The following is a 13,713-nucleotide window of genomic DNA, read 5'->3' on the forward strand; positions in this document are numbered from 1 at the left end:
GAGTCTCCTTTCATAAGGCAGATTTTCCATTCCTCGGATCATCCTAGTAGCCCGTCTCTGAACCTGTTCCAGTTTGAATTCATCCTTCTTAAACATGGGACACCAGAACTGATTGAAGATATTGAACAGAGCTGGTCCCAAAACAGACCCCTGCGGAACCCCACTTGTTATACCTTTCCAGCAGGATTGGGAGCCATTAATAACTACTCTCAAGAGCTCTGGTTCCCAGTCTATGTTGCCCTGTGTCAAGGCTAGGAGGCTCCGCACAGCCCAGTGGGGTTGCAGGGGGTAGAGGCACGGCCGCAGGTACTGCTGTGGCAGTTGACCCAGATCAGCACTCCCCACGAGGCCAAGCCAGTGGTTGCCCCATGCTGTGGCAGGGCACCTTGACTGCCCTGTGCTGGGGCAAGAGAGCAGGGTGGCATGGTTAAAGCACCCTCCTTGCTGCCCTGGGAAGGCAGGGCATGGAGAAGTGGCCAGGCAGAGAGGTGCCTGTGTCAGGGGTCCAGGCGAGGCCCCTGGGCCTTTCCCTGCAGCAGGATGGGCCAGGTGACAGAGGGCCCAGGTCATAAAGTGCAAGATAGTCTCCAAGTCCATTGCACCCCCTTCCCTGCCCATGGAGGGCCCCAGGCACAGATCCCTGCTGCCTGAAATGCTTACGTCCCTCAGCTGCCACTGCCTAGAGTCCTGGGCTGAGCAGGGCAGTGCGAGCATTTCAGTGCCCAGACAGGGCATCTGGTGGCGCAGGGAATGGCACCGAGGGTGCTGCAAGACAGATTCCCCCCCAACTTCCTCCAGCCAGAGCCAGGCACCACAGGGAATGAGATGTCCCTGTCCCACCTATGCCAAGAGCCAAGAGTTGACTCAGAACACAAGGGGCCTGGTCTGGCCAGCTGGCCTGCTGTAGAGGCAGCACAGCTGGGTCTCACCCCTAGATGCTGTTGGGGGAGCAGCATTGTGGGCCCCCAGAGACTCAAAGCCATGGGGGGAAGCCGGCAAGACTGCAGCGGAGGGGGTTGGGCACATGCATGACTGGCCCAAGGAGCTGTGACTCCCCCCAGTAGTACAGGAGATGGAAGGTGAAGGCTGCTGGATGGGGAGGGGTTGAAAAGGGAGGGCAGAGTGGAGGGCTGGCAGTGAGGTTCTAATTCCCTAGGTGGGGCTCTCTGCAGTATCCAGGCAGCCCGCTCTCCCACAGGACAGGGCTTCATGCCTGCACTCTGGCTCCTCACGCTGAAGGAAAGCGGCAGCAGCAGAGAGAGGCTAGAGCCTCCCGCTCCCACTCAGAGGGCTGAGCTGGGCTGCAGCAGGCCCAGCAGGAATGGAGTGGGGTTTGCAGGGCTCAAGGCTGGGCCAAGCCTCCTCACCCGTCCCAGTCCCAGTCCCAGCACAGATTTGGGGAAGTCAAGGGTGCCAGGAGTTTGTCTGGGTTTGCAGGTGCCCACATCACAGGCAGCTGGCTGGGAGGGCATGTGCAGTGGCCCCCCTCTCAGCCCTGAAGGAGCCCTCCAAAAGGGCACAGGGGTAGCTAGCCTGGTTCACCCAGACTCTTAGGGCATAACTTGCTCTGCTAGAGCTCCTCAACTTGAGGGAATCCAACGGCAATTTCAACATCTGGAAGGATCCAGGGCAGGACCCAGATAGGACAGGATCCAAGCTCCCCAGTGAGGCTCCCACTCTCTGGGGCAGGTGGGGAATCCAGGGGAAGATCTGACCAATGTGGAGTGAGGAGGCTGGGACTGAATGGAAGGGTCAGCCATGTGAACCAGCCACAGGTTCCTCTCTGGGGTAGCTTAGCCCCTTTGGTTCCTCTCAGTTCCTGCTGTGACAAAGTGTGGGGGGGTGTTTCTTGGCTTTTTCCAATGGTTTGCATGCAGAGGGAGTGGGACGCAGTTTCCCTGGGTGTTACTGCTTTAACGAGGGGATGAGAGAGGGAGTTCGTTGTTACAGAGGACCAGCAATGGAACTTGGGACCCCAGCCAAAGGCCAGGAGAATGGATACCCCAGTGACTGGTGACTTAGTGACCAGGAGGCCCAGGTCAGGAGTCACAGCTGGTTCTGCCAGTGGGAGGACAATGGGCTGCAAAGAGAGGACCCCAGTGACCTGGCTGAAACCAGCTGGTCAGAGGGGTACAAAGGATGGCTGAGGGGAGAGGAGGCCCAGGCAACCCTGCTTACCTGGATAGTAGACAGTGGACAGAGGCAGGGCTTGGGGGAAGTGATATCAGATGCCCAGCTGGAAAGCACAGCGCTCAGGACTGGAGAGAGAGAGCCGGCAGAGCCCACCTGGATGCAGGACAGATCTAGACATACTGTGCTGAGGGCCCAGAGGGTTTTCTGTACTGGGTTCAGATGCTCAATAAACCCTCCTGTTTTACATTGAAGGAGAATTGCTCCAGTCTAGAGAACAGGGTTGCATTATTCCCTCTGGGCATTGAGGCCCCAGGGATCCAGAGCAAGTGGACTCCCTGAGGGGGCCCATGGCGAGAAACAGGCATGCTGAGGGCTGAGAGAGGTGCATTTCCAGGAGGCAAAGGAGCCTACGGCTTAACCTCCAAGAGAGAGTGGTTCCCTGAAAAAGGGCTTTGACACTGAAGGAGGTTCCTCCCAGGGACCACACGGGGCCAAGAGAGAGCACGAGTCCTGTGACAGGCCACAGGGAGGAATTTGGTGCCAAGGGAGCAGGGGACATGACGTCACTCACTCCTGTCCTGGGGAGCAAAGGGGGTTCAGGGAGGTCTCACTGTTCCATCTCGGCACATCCCAAACCAAGAGCTGGTCTACACTAGGGGAGGGGATCGATCTAAGATCACGTAGCTGAAGTTGCGTGAATAACATAGCTGAAGTCGAAGTATCTGAGACTGAGTTAACTACCGTCCTCACGGCGCGGGATTGATATCCGCGGCTCCCTCTGTCGACTCCACCACCGCCGTTCACATTGGTAGGCTTCCGGAGTCAACAGGAGCGCGTTCAGGGATCGATATCGCGTTTAGATGAGACGCGATACAATCGATTCCCGAGAAATCGATTGCTACCCGCTGATATGGCTGGTAGTGAAGACGTACCCCAAGGCACAGTTGGCAGGGTGTACAACAGGGAAGCTGTTAGTCAGGAATGAAGGGCATCAGCAGAGCTCAGGGTCGAGCCCAGGGCTGGGCCAGCAGGTGACTGCAGGGCAGAAGCGAGAGGCAGTGGCAGAACTGTGCAGGAGGAGCTTTCTTTTTCCTTTGTCAGTGACTAATAAGTACCAGATTCATGCCCATTAAACAGTTTAAACTCCATCTCGGTGCCCTGTTCTTAGTGGGTGCTGAGGGAGGTGGGGTACAGACAGCATACAATGGAAAAGCAGGGAGGCCAGGGGTTGACTAGTTGAGGGAGAGGCGCTGACAGCTGGCTTCTCCAGGAAGGGACAGCAGGTTTAACTGGCTGATGAATGGGGATGGGAGGTTACATGTCATGCAGAAAGTGGGGCTGTTACAGAGTCCGGCTCAAGCACAAGCCTTAAAAACTCAGGTGTCCAGCCCTCAAATTCCCTGGTGTTCGCCATGTTGGCAGCCGATGCGCCAGCACAAGCTGGACCCAGGATGGGTCCCCTCAGCCTGGGCCAATTGCTTTTCTCTTCCCTCCCATTCTTCTCAGCCTGCCTCAGGCCCTCTCAGGAGCTTCTTGCTCCGTAGATACAAGATGGCCCATCCTGGCTTCCCCTGCCTGCTACATTCAGCATCCCATGGACCCCTCCCATCCTTTCTGGGGAATCAGGACCTCCCTTGTATTCACCTGTCCACGATCAGCAACGAAGAGAAGAGCAAAGTGGCAGAGCCCTGAGCTGCCTGTGTGTGGAAAGCACAGAAGCCCTGTGTCATGGGGGTGGGGAGAATCTCTTCTTGCCACATTCCATATGGGTTATGTGGATGTGCCGCATTAACACCTCTGGAGAGCAGGAATGGCATAAGGCACTGAGGTGGGGCCCCAGAGACTTGGGCACAGTGGCACACATGGCAGGATGTGTGCGAGATGCAGCGTGTTGGAATGATACCAGAGGGAGCTGTGCATGGTAGCGCTCGCTCACATTGCTTGCCGCTCGCAGGACTGTAATAGAGTAGCAAAGAATTTCATGGATCTAATAAGGGGTAGGGAAGCCAGAATTAGCAACTCAGCCTCGTGCCCTGGCAGGGGAGCGCAGCACCAGTCCACTTCCAAGGCACTCTGGTGGGCTGAGCCGGCACCCAGAGCCTGCCTTCCCTGGTTAGTCACAAGGGCAGCACCAGCAGCGGCGCAGATTTGGCAACCATCTGCTCACCAGTGCCCAAGCTGCAGGAGCCAGGCAGTGGCAGAACTGGGGCAGCGACCTTCCAGGGCAACACCAAGGGAGCCCCACTCAGGCATGGGAGGACGCAGGCCATGAGCCAGAAGAGAACAGGTGTGTGTGGGAGTATCTGGACTGGACAAGAGCAGGACAGGACAGAACTGAGTTCAGTGTACCACTGGGCCAGGGTGCTGAATGCTAAAAGACACAAGACTAGTAAGAGGGGGACAACAGGGGGAACAAGACAATGTAGCCTGGTAATCCTCATCTGGCTTAGGGATTTCTCTGGCCTCTATCACTTTAGTATGCGGGCACCTCACCGTCCATCTCATCTGTATCGCCACAGCCCGTGGGCAGCTGGGCAGGGCTGTTGTCCCCATGGGAGAGAGATGATACGACTGGCTCAAACTCACACAGAGAGTCTGCAGTGGACACAGGAACTAAAGCCAGGTCTTAAGTCCCAGTGAGCACCCTAACCACTGGGCTATCCTGCCCCATGACTGCAAGCCCCCCACCATTCCTCTGGAGCCCACGGGGGTCCAGCAGGGGCTGCTCAGAACCGGGGCCAGATGCTAGAACCAGGACAGGAGCGGAGATGGAACTCAGAATTAGCTGAGGTAGCATAGCAAAGAGACAAAGACAAACAAAACCCAAGGGGGGCCAGGGAATGAAAGGAACTTTTTCCAGAGAGACAACATGACTCTGGGAACTGGGGCTATAAGAAAAACAACCAGCATGGGACATACAATAGAATTCACAAAAACTGGTGACCAAAATATTTTTGACTCCTGAGTAATCTGACCTCCTTTTAAAACTCATTGACAACGAAAAAGGGCCCTGTGCATCTTCAGGCCAAAGAATTTGCTCCGAAATCCACCCTTTGCAACCATAGGCGCCAACTTCACCTCTGCCCCATGGGTGCTCAACCCCACTTCTGGCCCTGCCCCTACCCCACCTCTTTACCACCTCCTCCACTGAGCATGCTGCATCCCTACTCCTCCCCCTCCCTCCCAGAAAGTCCTGAGCACTGCCAAACAGCTGTTAGGCAGCAGGTGGGAAGTGATGGGAGGGGGAAGGAGCAGGGATGTGGCACGCTTGGGGAAGGAGGAGGCGAGAAGGGGGTGGGGGTAGAGAGAGCTTGTCTGCTGTTGGGTGTAGGTCACCAGCTAATTTTTCCCTGTGAGTGCTCCAGTCCCACAGTACTCACGGAGTCAGCACCTAGGTTCGCAACTGAATCATGCTCCGGAATTGATTAATTTTGCTTTTAAAAAAATCCTCATCCTTATAGTCAAAGAAAACCTTTAAAACATGACCCAGTCTTATGGTGTCTGCCTGAGTTTGCAGAGAGCCCCAAGCGATAGCTGTTCACATATGCCCCTTTGGCTCACCAGATATTAACTCTGAAACATAATGTCTACTAGCTCACACATTCAGTGGAAACAGCTAACTAATGTGCTTATCCCAATATCTCAAATTCCCCTCCACCTTCACACCACCACTGTTCTCCCCATGCACACACCCTAACAATTTTGTCACTGCAGGTGGATATTGTCAACACAATCTGCACCATATTAAAAAGGTGGGGACCATGTAAAATTCAGAACAGCGAAAACACCATCTGCATCTGATGAAGTGGGTTCTAGCCCATGAAAGCTTATGCCCAAATAAAATTGTTAGTCTCTAAGATGCCTTGTTGTTTTTGCTGCTATAGACTAACATGGCTATCACTCAGAATAGTGAGACACACCAGGACTATTTCCTGGCTGTATCTGTCATTGTACTACTAGAATTCAAAAGCAATAAAGCAAAGACCTCAAGTTTTTAATATTACCTAAGTGGATGCTGCGTTTCCAGTCTGCTCCACCAGGGGGAAGTATCATGCACATTAGGTTGGACTTGTACAGCCACAGATCAGGTGGCATTCCCATGCACTTGGATATGGAAGGAATTGGCATACATGCTTGGGGCGGCACATTTTCAGGGACGACATTCCAGCCATCTTTTTTTTTTTTTTTTTTGGCTTTGGGCAGCAAAAGGCTAGAGCCAGCCCTGGCAGCAGTAGCGCGCCATGTGCTTAGCCCCTGGGGCCACTGTGCTTAGCGCCGCGGGGGACCAGCGCCCGCACCTTGTGGCTGGACCAGGCAGGCTCCGAAAAGGGGACACTTGGGCTGGGGGCCACCTCACAGGGCACACAGAGCCTCCTGCAGGTGCTCCAGGGCAGCTGCCCCCCAGCACTGCAGCCAGGGCTGAGCGAAGTGGCCCAAGCTGCCCAGGGACTGCAGCAGGGCGGCCAGAAGCAGCAGAGGGGCCATAGAGGGCAGGCCGCTGCCATGTGGGGCCCATGTCCTGCTATTCAGGGCTCCACTCCCTCTGTGGCTACACTCCTGGGTCCCGGCCACTCCTGGAGGCAGGAGCCCTGGCTGGAGAGACCCTGGGCTGAGGTGTGGCCTGGGAGGCCCACTGCTCACCCTGACCCTGCCAGTGTTGGACTGGCTCGAGGCAAGGAGGGAGTGGGAGGAGTCAGCACTAGTGGTGGGGAGCCCAGCACTGGGGCAGCAGGGGGTGTGGGTGGGGGAAGAGAGAGCTGAGGGTTGGGGTCAGGGGCAGTCAAAATTTTTTTTGCTTGGGGCGGCAAAAAACCTAGAGCTAGCCCTGGTCACTGCCCCACCAATGGCAGCTTTAGGGACGGGGCTGGGGGGAGGAAGAGAGGTAGAAGAGTGAATGTAGAGCCAGGCCCTCACACAGCAAAGGCGAGTGTCACCAGCTAGGTCTGACTGTCTCAGTCAGGCAGAGCAGGCACTAACCAGGAAAGAGACTGGCAGCTGTTCAAGGAGAATGAAATCAGGAACAATAGGCAGCACTTGGCGTTCTAAAGGAAGAGGCTGTGCCAAGGAAACGTGACAGCTTTTGGGTTTCTATAATCACAGGCCTGATGGCTCAGGGGAGCCGGGGCAGGGTAACTCGGATTTTACAGCAGCATTCCAGACCATCCAACAACAGCTCACATGGCTTGGCTGGGCCCGATTCTGCACATCCTGAGCACCCCCTAAAAGGGGTCACATGCCCTCCACTCTTATCGACTTCAGTGAGCACGACCAGGCCCCATGGATGGCCTGGGGCAGAAACCCACACCCATGTACTCAGCTGGGGAAAAGGGGCCATGTGGGATTGGGTGTGAGTCCAGTCTTGCTAATACCCTTGTTAAGGCTCTGTGGGAAGGTCACAGACAAGACCACCCAGGGCAGTGTCACGGAGAGCAGGGGAGGCAGAGCTAATTCAAAGGAGCTGGACGAAATGCCAGGGGATTCACCCTGAGGCAGCTGCAGCCAACACAGCGGGAGCATAATTCTGGTCATGGGCACTTAGTGGCAGAGATCTGCACTCTGGTGATGCCAGCAGAGACTTGGAAGCGGCAAGGAGAGCAGACAAGTTAGGAATTTGTTGATGTTCTTCTGTCTGTTACAGCAGACCCCCAACCAGACTGGGGAAGGGCTGCTATGCACACACATGTAGACACAGCCCCTGCCCCCAGTCGCTTAGCATCTAATTTAAGACAAGATGCAACAGCGTAAGACACAATAGCTGGGGAAGTGGGAGGCAGGGCATGGATGGCATGAGGAGATGACGCAGCTTTCACAAGCCAAGGAGCCCGATTCAACGTAAACATCCCTCCTGCTGTACTGTGGCTTTAAATTAGCTTCCCAGCCCTCACCTGTCCTCAGCCCATACACATAGCCCCGGCCTGTTAGACTCTCACCCCCACCTGACTTATTTTGCACCTTCCAGCCCGCTGTCGCAGCCTGAGCCCAACCTTGGGGGTTAACAAGCAGCCGCCTCTGCCTAGAGCTTTCTGGAGCTCTGCTTCCATTTCCAACTAGGTGAGTGGCTGCCAGAGAATGGAGCAGCGAGCACGGCAATTTTGCTCACTCGGGGGGCACTGGCATCATGTACCCGGGAGGTGACAGCCCGCTCTAGGTGGCACTTGGGCTACCTCTCCAGAAACAGTGGCTTCTCTTCAGACACTGTCTGGCTAAAGAGCAACAGCCACTGATCAGGCCCCCAAGATGGACCTAAATAATGGGGCTATGATATCAACCCCCAAAACTGCCTAAAAAGGATTGTTCATGGTGGTGCAAGGAGTAACAGACAGAGACCACTGGCAGAGCTGGGATGGGATAGAAGCACAGGGCTGGCATAGCAGGGGGCTGCATGTTGGGACTAAGTGGCACTGGCAGAGCTCCATGCAGGGAACCCATCAGAGCTCTTCCAACCAAGTATCAAGCAGGGACCAACCCTACTTAGCTTGTGAGATCTGAGTAGAACAGAGCTCAGGTAAGATGGCTGCAGATCATAAAGAAACCCCAGGAAAGAGCCTTTATTGAATCTAATAGCCTCAACATCAATCACGGCAGCAGAAAAAAGGAAAGTCGGCTGCTGGGCTGTATTAAAAGAATGGGGAAGGGAAAATGCTGTTTTATAAATCAGTGGTTTGTTCACACTTCAAACCCTGCACTCGCATCCTGTCCTTGTAGATGTGAACATTGAGAACAAATCAGGAAAAGGCAGTGGGGATGGGTGGGGACATTACATATGAGAGTTGGGGGTTGCTGGGGTCAGTGCACCTGAAACTGCAAATTATTCTGAGTGGATTTGGCTGAGGTTTGCAAGGGTCCTGAAGGATCTAGTGGAAATGACATGGTTCCTCCCTATCGCATAACAAGAGAATAGGAGGGCGTCTCAGCTGATACTCTGTGGAACTCATTGCCACATGACACTTATGAGTCACATGCTGGAAAGGGAGTTAAAAGAACAGAGACATTTTGGGAGTCTGAGTAACACTGCAAAGCCTCCAAAGTGCATTAGGAGGCATTTTTAAGGGGGCCAACGATGCTTTTAGTCACAACAAATCCTGCATCTTGGCAGGGGGGTAGATTAGATGATCCTTGCGGTCCCTTCTAACCCCATGGGTCTGTGATTGGCTGAAGCACAGAAGCAGGAGCCCAGCCTGTAGGCACTGATGGCTCTTCAGCAAGGTATCAAGGAGACTGACTCCTGCTCTTACACCTGAAACCAACTGCCTTTGCACATGGAGCTTTGCAAACCCCTCCAGCAGCTGTCCCGAACCAGGGCAAGGCATGTGCTGAGCAACAGACCAGCCCCAGCCAGCCAGTCTCTGACTTCAGTGAGCACTCCTGCCCCCTGCCGTCTATCAGGATGCTGGGGCTACTGGGATGGAAAACCCAGCCCATGAACTCTAACAGGAACAATACATCCAAACCATCACTGGCTCCCAACAACCACCCAACCGCTCACAATATTCTAAGAGAATTCACCAGCCCCACCCACCAGCTGCTCCCTGTGAGAGATGAGCTGGGACACGGTGCCCCAGGAAGCAAGAGGGAAGACTGAGTCCACATGATGCTCCCTGCCAAGTGGTCTGCAGCCTAGCACTGGTTCTGCAGCATCCTGGGCAGCTCAGCCATGCCCCGCCAAAGTCCCAGGTAGTATTAGGTCCTCCATGAGCCAAGCCCAACTTGTACCTGACCTCAGCACCAAAGTGCATGTGTATCTCTTGCAGTTCCTGAGCACCAGGGCTTGCACTGAAGTGTGGCCTGTCTCAAGGCCAGGGCCGGCTCCAGGCACCAGCCGAGCAAGCTCGTGCTTGGGGCAGCAGATTCTACAGGGCGGCATTCCTCCCAATCCAAGGGTGGCACGACCGCTTTTTGTTTTTGTTTGTTTGTTTTGGTTCTCTGATCCAGCCGCCCTGTAGGGGTGGTGGCGTGGAGGAGGGGAGCGCCCTGCTGGGAGTGGGCTGAGTGCTCCATCTGCCCCAGCTGGTGTCAGCTCTGCAGCAAGCCCGGCAGCCCGTGTCCTTCCCTCCCCGCCGACCTCTTTCTCTCCCCCCTGCTCCTCACTCCTCCCCTCCGCTAGCTGGGGTACATCTGCAGTGCAGGGAGTCCCCCTGCACCCTGGCTCCAGCCGTGTCGCAGGTTGCCCCCCGCCCCCTGCTTTGCTGCTCCAGCCATGCCGCAGGGTTTTTTTTTTCTTCTTCTTCTTTTTTCCTCCCCGGCTTTGCAGCTCCGGCCACGCTGCATTTTGGGGCGGGGGGATGGGATGCTTGGGGCAGCAAAAAAGCCAGAGCCAGCCCTGCTCGAGGCCAGAACTCACCATCACCTGGGGCTGGAATTAAGGAATGGAAAACATACAGAGAGGGGGAATCAGGCCAAGAAATAACCTCCCATTGCTGAGGGAGTCCCCCAACTGCACAAAACTAAGCAGGGAAGGATCCTACAATAACCAGGCTGGGGAGGGCAATGTGACCAGGTCAGGGTCCACCAATTCCTGGTTCATTGGAGATTTAAGGAGAAAACAGCAACACAGCTTTGAAACGCTGAGACCCCAGAGGGCCAGATTCAGAGTTGGCACAAGTTGGCACTGCTCCATTGCAGGCAGGGAAGTTGCACCCATGTACACCAGGTCCAAACTAAGCCCAGGCAGTCCTGGGGGGCTGCCATGAAAAGCAGTAAGGTGAAGTCCACCCCCTCCCACACAAACTAGGTCTGGGGATACCAGAGGCACTGCTAAAGATCTACCCTATCCTGTGCTATCTCTCTCCTCCCCAGGTGTAGCAGTGATTTCCAGGGCTCTGTGCTCACTCCTGTGACAGCTCTCTCTGCAGACAGATCACATGCGCTCTCGACTCCCACCCCCCCCAACCAGCCCAGCGATGACTGAAATCCACTTTAATCGCAGGCTTGCCTGGACTGAACTCCCACCCAGCGAGCTGACTTCCAATAATGCAGCTTGCTGGCTGACTTCTGATTCCTGGCTACAGCCGGATATGCTCAGGCCAATATTTCTCCTCAGTGCCCTGAAGTGCAATGTGCAGGCACCAGGCAGCGTGAACTGATGGGGTCTGTCTGGATCCCAACACCACAAAATAGGTTTTAAGTTCAGAGGAGTGGGTGGGATGAGACCAATTTTCCAGCATCTCCAGCAGTGGTAGGGTGCCACCGTCCCTTACAGCGCACTCTTAAGGCTGAGCCACTGCATTTCAAGTGCAGGTCCTGCCCCACAGCCAGCACAACCCCCAAGGGCTACAGCAGGGAGCTCAGGCTGAGGGAAGGCATCAGGATGCAGGAGGGATCTGAGGCACTGGGGGGGTCAGGGAGGCCAGATCCCATTGGAGTTAGAGAGGTCAGATAGACTGTGTTAGAGGCGGGGGGGTTTAGGAGGACCACAGGGTTGCCCTGGCCCTACTCTCCAGCCTTTGTCCAGATGACCCTGCAGAGGGCAGGATGGAACAAACCCACCCCAACCCCACTGAGGGTCTGGGACAGGAGCCAGGGCCTGACATCCTACAAACAAAAGTCAAGGAAGGCGTGGGGGCATCTGGCTTTGTGAGATGGCTACAAGTAGGGAGTCACAGGGAGAAAGGGGGATGCAGAACTCCAACTCCTCCCCCTTCACACATACATGGCCATCACATGTGTATCCCCACCCAGGAGCCAAACACAGCACACGTGGCTATACCACAGCTGTGAGCATATGCAAGGTTCTGCTGGCCTGGCTGGAAACCACCTCTGGGCAGCCAGCCCTGGGGGGCCTGGCTCAGCCCTCACTCCCTCACTACACCTGCTGGAGGTCAGCATGAGGGGTGGGGAAGAGAATCTACTTGTTATACTTAACATAACATATTCCCCTCCTGCCCAGCAATGGCTCCACGACGCCCCACCCCCTAGCTCTGCATGCTCTGCCAGCAGCACGATCCCAAAGGTGCCCCCTGCCCGCCCCAGGAGGGCTGCCTGCGAGCCCCCGGCCCGCGCAGGCTGAGCAAGGCAGACACACCCCTGCACGCGCAGGCGGGCATGGCCCCAGGTGCTGGCATGCTGCACCCACTCCCACACCGGCGCTGGCACACCACGCGGCGCACGCACACAGACCCCCTCGCCCAGGGCGTGCCCCCCATGCTGCCTGGCAAAACTTTTGAACACCCGCTGGATCCTAGCCCCCACCCCCACCTTCCCTTTACTTGTGACATTAGCGGTTGTCATGGAAATTAGCGCCACGTCTCTAGCAAGGGGGTGAGCTGGGGGGAGGGGATGGAAGGCAAAACAGCCCGAGCTGGGCGCAGATCAGCCCTCAGCCCCCTGGATCCTGACCAGGGGGACCCCACCGACCCCGCTCCGGCTGCGGAGTAGCCCCGCATGACAGCCCGGGGCGCCGGCCCGTGGGTACCATTCCCCGATGGCTCCCGCGCGGTGCCAGCTCCCGAGCGGAGCGGAGCGGAGCAGAGCATTCTCCCTCCCCCGCACATGCTGCACCGGGCGCCTGCAGCGAGCTGCATGGGAAGGAGCAGTTAGCGACGGGGAGGGGGAGCTCTCCTGCAAAGTGCCCAGGCACCGCCGCAGGCTCCTTCCCCGGGTAACTTTGTCCAGGCACCACAGGGCTCGGCTCCAGCCGCCTCCCGCTCCTCGTCTCTGCCCCGCCGCCGTCCCCCGGGAGGCGCAGCGGGCCTCTTGCAGCCTTCCTGCCTCCCGCGCCGCGGGCGCTGCTGTCCCCTTTGCTGGGGGGGGGGGGGGGGAAGAAGACTCATACCGCAGTCGCTCTCCCTGAGCGAAGGACCGGCAGCCGAGCACCTGTCCGAATTACAGCCCTCGGCTCCACACAGCGCTGCCTGCGGGGAGGGAGGCACACAGCATGCATGGCGGGCCCCCTCCCTCCAAATCGTGCGAGTTCGCCGCCCGAGCCTGGTACCGCGCCCCCGGCCGCTCCGGCTCACCTGCAAGCCTGCTCCAGCCGCGGGAAGGTGCCGGGTCCCTCAGCCCTGCCCCAAACGCTCAGGACTCCTGTGCCGCCCGCCCCACCGTGCCTGGGCTGGGAGAGCCGGATGTCACTTGGCAGCGGGCTCCTGGGGGGGCCGGGCGGGGCAGACGGAGCCAAGCGCGCTCCCGGCTCCGGGCACCTGGAGCATCTCCCTAGAGTTCGGCGTGGGAAAGTTACAGGGACTGGACTGAGAGAAGCCCGCCCCGGGGCGGGGCCAGGACCTGCTGACGTCATCGGCAAACTTTAGACTTCTCCCACTGATGGGGCATCGGGTGCTGCCCGGACAGGGGTCCCCTAGCTCCCTCTGGGCAGTCACGGGTCGGCTGGCTGCAGCGGGCAGCGTGGGGGCATCACTGGGCTGCCAGCGCCTGTAATGGAGAGGGAGGTGTAGACCATGGAGAGGAGCCCTCCCAGGGTGCAGAACTCCACTGGGGGGGGCCACAGACACTGCAGGTTACCCAGGGTGCTCCATAGGGTCAGAAAGGACTATAGCAGGGGTTGGCAACCTTTCAGAAGCGGTGTGCTGAGTCTTCATTTATTCACTCTAATTTAAGGTTTCGCGTGCTGGTAATACATTTTAA

General features: G+C 57.0%; 1 protein-coding gene across 2 annotated transcripts in view; it reads right to left on the bottom strand.

Annotated features, from left to right (window-relative positions):
- The window catches only part of CAMKV (CaM kinase like vesicle associated), a 51,628-nt gene extending 38,325 nt beyond the window's left edge, over positions 1–13,303 (bottom strand). The window contains exon 1 of one of the 2 annotated variants that reach the window (XM_032783068.2): positions 13,089–13,303. The gene's annotated coding sequence lies outside the window, so the exon portion shown is untranslated. Of the gene's footprint in view, positions 1–12,904; positions 12,969–13,088 lie in introns of those variants that run through there. The other variant, XM_032783069.2, reaches the window with a different exon arrangement.
- Positions 13,304–13,713: the final 410 nt, after the last annotated feature.

Source organism: Chelonoidis abingdonii, chromosome 16 (assembly GCF_003597395.2).
Source record: "Chelonoidis abingdonii isolate Lonesome George chromosome 16, CheloAbing_2.0, whole genome shotgun sequence".
NCBI lineage: Eukaryota > Metazoa > Chordata > Testudines > Testudinidae > Chelonoidis > Chelonoidis abingdonii.